Here is a 6,508-nt window from a genome sequence, read left to right as displayed (position 1 = left end):
TCTAAGTTTTTTTAGAACTGCTTTCCAGCCCTGGCTGGTGTGACTCAGTGGATTGCCAGTCTGCACATTGAAAGGCTGCCAGTTGGATTCCCAGCCAGGGCACATGCCTCAGTTGGCGGCTGGGTCCCCGGCTGGGTCCCGGACTGGGGACATGCAGAGGCAACTGATGGGTGTCTCTCTCACACACAGATGTTTCTCTCCTCTCTCCCTCCCTTCACCTCTCCCTAAAAATAAATAAATAAAATATTTTTTTAAAAAACTACTTTCCAAAGGTATTTAGGAAAATAAGGATGTCCTGGTGTCAGTCTCTACCAAAACAGAATGTATGTGGCAAGGTATGTTCAGGGGCGGTAAATATTCAAGGGTAACCTATTTTGGGCAAGCACAATCATGTTTGAGAACTGCCAAAATTTGTAAAAAATTTTAAAAACTTATTTTAAATGTACTATTTACCATGGGCTCTATTTCTGCCAGTTACTGTGCTAAGTGTTTTACTCATATTTCTCATTTAACTTTTATAAGGTGCTCATACTTCTGCAGGTTGGCTGGGGTATCTGCAGTCTCAGCTGGGCTTATTCACACACTTGAGGTCCAGCTGATCTAGAGGGGGCCCAGTCTACCTCAAGTTATACATCTACAGGTCATTCAGATGACTGTGTACCATGTGTCTCTCTTACACTAACAGGCTGGTCAAGGTATTTCTGTTTATGGCGATGGCAAAGGTACAAGAGGTACGCCCTGTCTGCATTACGTGTCTAACATCCACAAGCCCATGGCCAAGCCCAAAAGTCAAGGGTAGGAGAGGGATACACTCTGCTTTCTCACTTGCAGAAACTTCAGAGAAACGTGGAAAGGGATGTGGATGAAGGGAGTAGCAGGGCCAACAATCTGTCATATATGTAAAATCTAGTTACATTCCCCTAACTCATAACATAAATAAAAATAAATTCCAAATGTTTTAAAGATCTAAGTATTTAAAAAAAAAAAAAAGCGAAATCTTCGGCAGACTCAGATACATATGAGACTAAGTCCTGCTCAGCAGAAAGTGTTCCATGAAAAATATTTGTCAGATTTGAGGCTTCACAGAGCTCAAATCTTCCAAAGGAAGGGACTGAATCCCCTACGATCTTTCAGGGCTGAGGAGACAGAGATCTGCCAGGCTCTTAATTAGATTCCAGAATAGATACGTGGAATAACAGACTCTAAACAGAGGTAGCCTGAGTCTTACTAAATTTGAAATGTAACCCAACCTCAACCCAGCTCAATCTCTGATTACGTTGGGGTAATCAGCCTCTCATCTGCCTAACAAAAGAAGGTGAAAGATATCATCTAAAATACACAATAGTATATGTTAGCATATAATAATAGTAGATGTGTAAAGAGTCAGGAAAGAGTGACTGATGTAGTCAGAAGCAAAAACAAATAATAGGAACATATCAATGGATGATCAAATCACTGGAGATGAGAGACAAGGACTCTAAAATAACATGTTAAAGGTAGTAGAGGAAAATGGATGAAAAACAGGAATTTCAACAAAATTTCATTCTATAAAGAATCAAATGTACATTCTAGGCTTAAAAAAAGCTGAAATCAACAACCCATAGGATAGGTTTACTAAGAGACTTGACAAAGCACATAATAGGGTCAGTGAATTCAGAGACTGGTCAATGGAAAAATCCAAAACAAAACACAGAACAGAGTGTAAGATAAATTGGGATATACATTCAAAATTCTTATAGACATTAAAAGGCTAATAAGGGAATACTATAAATATACCTTTTTTCCTGCTTCCTTTAGCCACAAATACGTGTGGTGTTTTGTTTTTTTTTTATCTTAGCCCCTCCCACCCCACGCTGCAATGCAGTCCTTCACCGCTGGGGCCAGCCTTCTGTTGAAGTGCCAAGGGAAATGAGAAAAATGGGAGCAGAAGAGGCCCACTTCCTGATTTCTCTGGAATCATTTTGCTGGGTTTTCTCTTGGTGTTATCGGTGTTTAGTCTTTGGGCAGTGTTAAAAAAGAGAGAGAGAAAACGGGAAAAAATGGAGACTTTCACATTGGGGCTTCCTGGGGCTCCCTTTCCTGGTTCTCTGGCCAGTAAGGACTTCTCTTGAGAATTTTTCTGTCTATGCCTGTTTCACAGTGTGACCTAGGTTGCCTCCAGTCAAATTCAGGAGATAAGAGAGGAAAGAAAAATCAGGAAACTCATCATATCATTCATTCTTCAAGATCTGATGTGCCTCTTCAGCCAGCCTGCTATGGCTAAATTTTCAAGAGTATCCTGAGAGTTTCTCTTTGCATTTTGTTGAAAGTGTTGTATTTTGTAATTGTGGTAGAAATAGGCTGTTGTCAGCTTATTGCATCTTGACCAGGAGCTCATTAGTTGTTTTAAATTTATTTTTGGGTTTGTGACATGCAGGTTCCTTTACTGTATAGTACCTTATAGGATAACACAATAGGACTTACCCTATTTTAATTATTTGTTCATATGTTGGCCAGTGTCCCCACTAGACTGAGCTCTGCTGGGGCAGAGACCATGTCTTATTCATCTTTATATATTCACAGTGCCTGGCACAGTGATGGTGCTCAGTAAATTGCTGTTAAATGATAGAACAGGCCACACAGAGGCTTCACAGATAATCTAAAAGGAAGCTGGGGTTTGAAAACCAAAAGCAAAGGGGAATGTGCTTTTAGGTATCTACTGTAGTGGCAGATACTAGGTTTGCTAATGCAACTAATCCTAAGCACCATTCTAAACTTACAGAAGTAGGATTTCTTCACTGTAGATAACACACTTCAGAACAACAGAACGTTTTAGAAACATAGGACGTATCAGAGAAATAGGGCCAAAGGTAGGACGGAGTTCCGGGAACAGTAAACCATCCATAATAGATTCGCCCAATGGCTATCCTAGATTCTCTATGGAAAACTCAGTTTTTAATATTTGATAGTTATCTGTCAGCTTGTGTTCTCATTTTAGGTTTGGAAAGATGATGTAAATGTATCTGGTCTTTAAGCATTTTGAACTTTGTCAACAAAAAATATTTTGGCTGACATCCCTAATACAATGTGCTTTAAGAAATGTAAGCAAACATGAAAATAAAAAAGGATGAAATAAAATAAATAAAATATGTAGACAGATATTCTAATATTCCTGCACCCCTTGGACTGTCTGGTGCCCTTGCTGTGGCTCATGCACCCCACTTGAAAGAAAACTGATGGGAGGGTGAAGTCAGTATTCACCCTCTCTAGTCAGGGAAAGAGGCCCTGGGCTTTTTCAGAGAATCCAGCCCATCTGCAATCAGACGGGAAGCAAGCAGCCTTAGAATGGGAACCAAGCTAATTCACTGTAGAAGTGTTTTAATGTAGCATAAGTTTTCACCTTAGGTCCTTAAAGTAACGTCTAGGCAAGCCTGCAAGAGGCAGCTTACTTCCCCTGAAGGCTGTGATCCTTGGTAACTCAGCCCAGTTTGCTGGCTTCCTGTTCGAAGCAGTCTTAGCCCACTCTGCAGTTAGTTCTACCTTTACTTTTCTCTCTCACTAACTGCAGCACCCTCTGCCTGTTAATACAATTGTTTTCTGAATGAAATCCTCTAACCTTTTACCCACACTTTGATTTTTTTATCACTGCACCACTGTGGGCACTTGAAAAATAAGCTTGTTATTTCATTAATAATGTGCCTTACAGGAATTCTCTAGTATTTAAGACAAAGAAATTGGTATAGCATGATGCAATCTTAACTTAATACATAGATACTCTGATACATTTCATAGAAAAACATAACATAGCATTTTGTCATTAATATTTTCCCATCCTTCCCAAAGGCAAACAGGATATCCTTACCCAATATTATCATAAATGGAGGTTACTGAACATACAATGTCCTTAGGAAAAAAATGGTATTATTTCTAGGAATCAAATGTCAATATATCAGAATTCTAACCAAGTCAAAAGAACAAAAGAAAAATATTTAGTATAATTTAAAAATAATTGGGCATTCAATTAATTACTAAATCATCGTAATTCTTTACCATAAACTCTAAAGATATCAAGAAAATATGTGAAAAATTACGTACAAAATAACATACTTTAAAAAGGAGATTAATGGTACTATGTCCTTCACTGTGCATTTGAGTTAAAAAGGAGATAACAACAAACATTTGTGTGTCCACATCCACCTAAGGAAATAAAGCATTGCTCATACAGTTAAAGCTTTGTACTCTTCCTAGTTCACATCTCCCCCCCTTCTCCTAGAAAAAACCATCACATAATTTCCATGCATTTCTTTTTAAATCAGTCACCTACTGTGAAATAGAGCTCTCAAAACTCACAGGTTTAAAACAGCAATCACGTGTAAAAAGCATGAAGCATCAGTGCGTCCTGAGGGTTGGGCTGACCTAAGCTGAGCTTCTGTTCTCTCCCAGATACTGGTTGGCCTAGTAGTCCTTCACTATCTTGTGAAATCTTAAGTACCTTCAAGGAAGTACTTTTATATTTTTCCAGCTTTTAAAATTGTCGTTAGTGTGATTTGTCAAAATTATTTAATCCACTAATAAGATATAGAAATCTTACACTGGCCATTGGATTTTCCTTTTCTCCAAAATGCCAGTTCATAACTTCTGCCTATTTTTTTCTATTGGGTGTTTGTCATTTCTTTATTGATTTGGAGGTTTTCTTAATGCATTCTGAATACAAGCTGAATTTCATCAGGTATGTTTTGAAAATATATTTTCCCAGACTGGTCTGCTTCCTTTCTTTTTGAGCCACAGTTTGACAAAGTTTTACATTTTAATGTTGTCAGATCAGATTAATCTATCTTTTCTCTAATAGTTTGTGCCTTATTTTCTTCAGGAAATCCTTCTATTCTCATCAGTCATAAAGATTCTCTCTTATACTTTCTTCTAAAACTTTAAAAATTTGCCCTGGCTGGTATGGTTCAGTGGATTGAGTTCAAGCTTGCAAACCAAAGGGTTGCCGTTTCGATTCCCAGTCAGGGCACATGCCTGGGGTACAGGCCAGGTCCCTGGGATGGGGCGAGGGGGGGGGGCATGTGTTTCTCTCCCTCTCTTCCTCATTTCCTTCCCCTCTAAAAATAAATTTCAAAAATATTTTTAAAAAAATTTTTAACATTCACAGTTGTCTTTAATTCACCTAGTATTGAGTCCAATCCATTTTTATTTTTCCATATTAATAACTTGTTGTGGCAGCACTATTTTAATACGTTTCCTTTCTCCATTGATCTGCCATGCCACCTGTCAAAAAAATCAAGTATCTACCTATGTGAGGATCTGTTTCTGGCCTTGGTTCCTGTTCTATTGATTGTCCATCATTGTGCCAAAATCACATTGTCTTACTTCTAGTAAGTTTATACCTATGATATCTACATACCAAATACCCCTGGCCTAGTTGTCTTGAAAATTATCTTTGCTTATCTGAGCCCTTTATGGCTATCTCATGTATGTTAGAATCAACCTGTGAGGTTCTGTGAAAAGCCCTACTGGGATTAGACTTGCAGAGCTGAATTTATAGTCCTGAGAAGAGCTGATACTTTTATGACATTGCATCTTCCTAGTTACAACTATTTTTTTGGCTCTTTAAGTTTTCAACAGTTTTATAATTTTATCCATAAAGGTTATATATAATTTTTGTTAAAAAAATATTGCTATGTACTGTTGATAACATTTTAATGGATATTTTTCACATTTTTGTTTCTTGTTAGTATGTAGAAATGCAACCCATTATATATTTATTTTACATTTAGGAACCTTTCTGAACTCAGTCTAATAATTTCACTATCGATCCTCTTTGATTTTCTAAGAGGTCAATCATGTTTTCTGCTAAAAAGCTTATTTTTTCCTTCCTTCTCATTAATTACACCCATTCTTTCCTGTCCTTTTTCCTGGTTGAAACTCCAATGGTTAATGATACTGGGCATTCTTGTCACATTCCTAACTTTAAAGTGAATATGTCATTAACTTACAATTTTGTTACTGTACAGGGTGGGGCAAAAGTAGGTTTATAGTTCTTGTATTATTTTCCATATAAACAACTGTGAACCTACTTTTGCCCCACCCTTTGTGTATGTGTATATTTTGTTTTTCCCCAGAGAATCTTACTGGGTTCATAGTAGAATTCCTTGCTGTTTTGGGGAGAGAGGGAGAGAAACATCAATGTGTGGTTGCATCTCACACGCCCCCTGCTGGAGACCTGGCCTGCAACTCAGGCCTGTACCATATAAACTGGGAATTGAACCAGAGACTCTGGTTTGCAGGCTGGTGCTCAACCCACTGAACCACACCAGCTAGGCCTGTTTTTGCTGTTTCTTGAACATAGCAAGTTCTCTTCTGCCTCCGGGGCTTTGAATCTGCCAGAAGGATATTTTTCTAAATAACTTCATGTCTCACTCTCTCCTCTCTTTCAGGTCTTTGCTCAACTCTATCAGAGGTTTTCCCTGATCTCCCTATGTAAAATGTGTAACAGAGTCTGATTCCATTTTTGATTTTGGCTGCT

This window comes from Pteronotus mesoamericanus, unplaced genomic scaffold (genome assembly GCF_021234165.1).
Source record: "Pteronotus mesoamericanus isolate MK-2021 breed Mesoamerican mustached bat unplaced genomic scaffold, CSHL_Meso_final contig_457, whole genome shotgun sequence".
Taxonomy (NCBI): Eukaryota; Metazoa; Chordata; class Mammalia; order Chiroptera; family Mormoopidae; genus Pteronotus; species Pteronotus mesoamericanus.
This window is presented reverse-complemented; position numbering follows the sequence as displayed.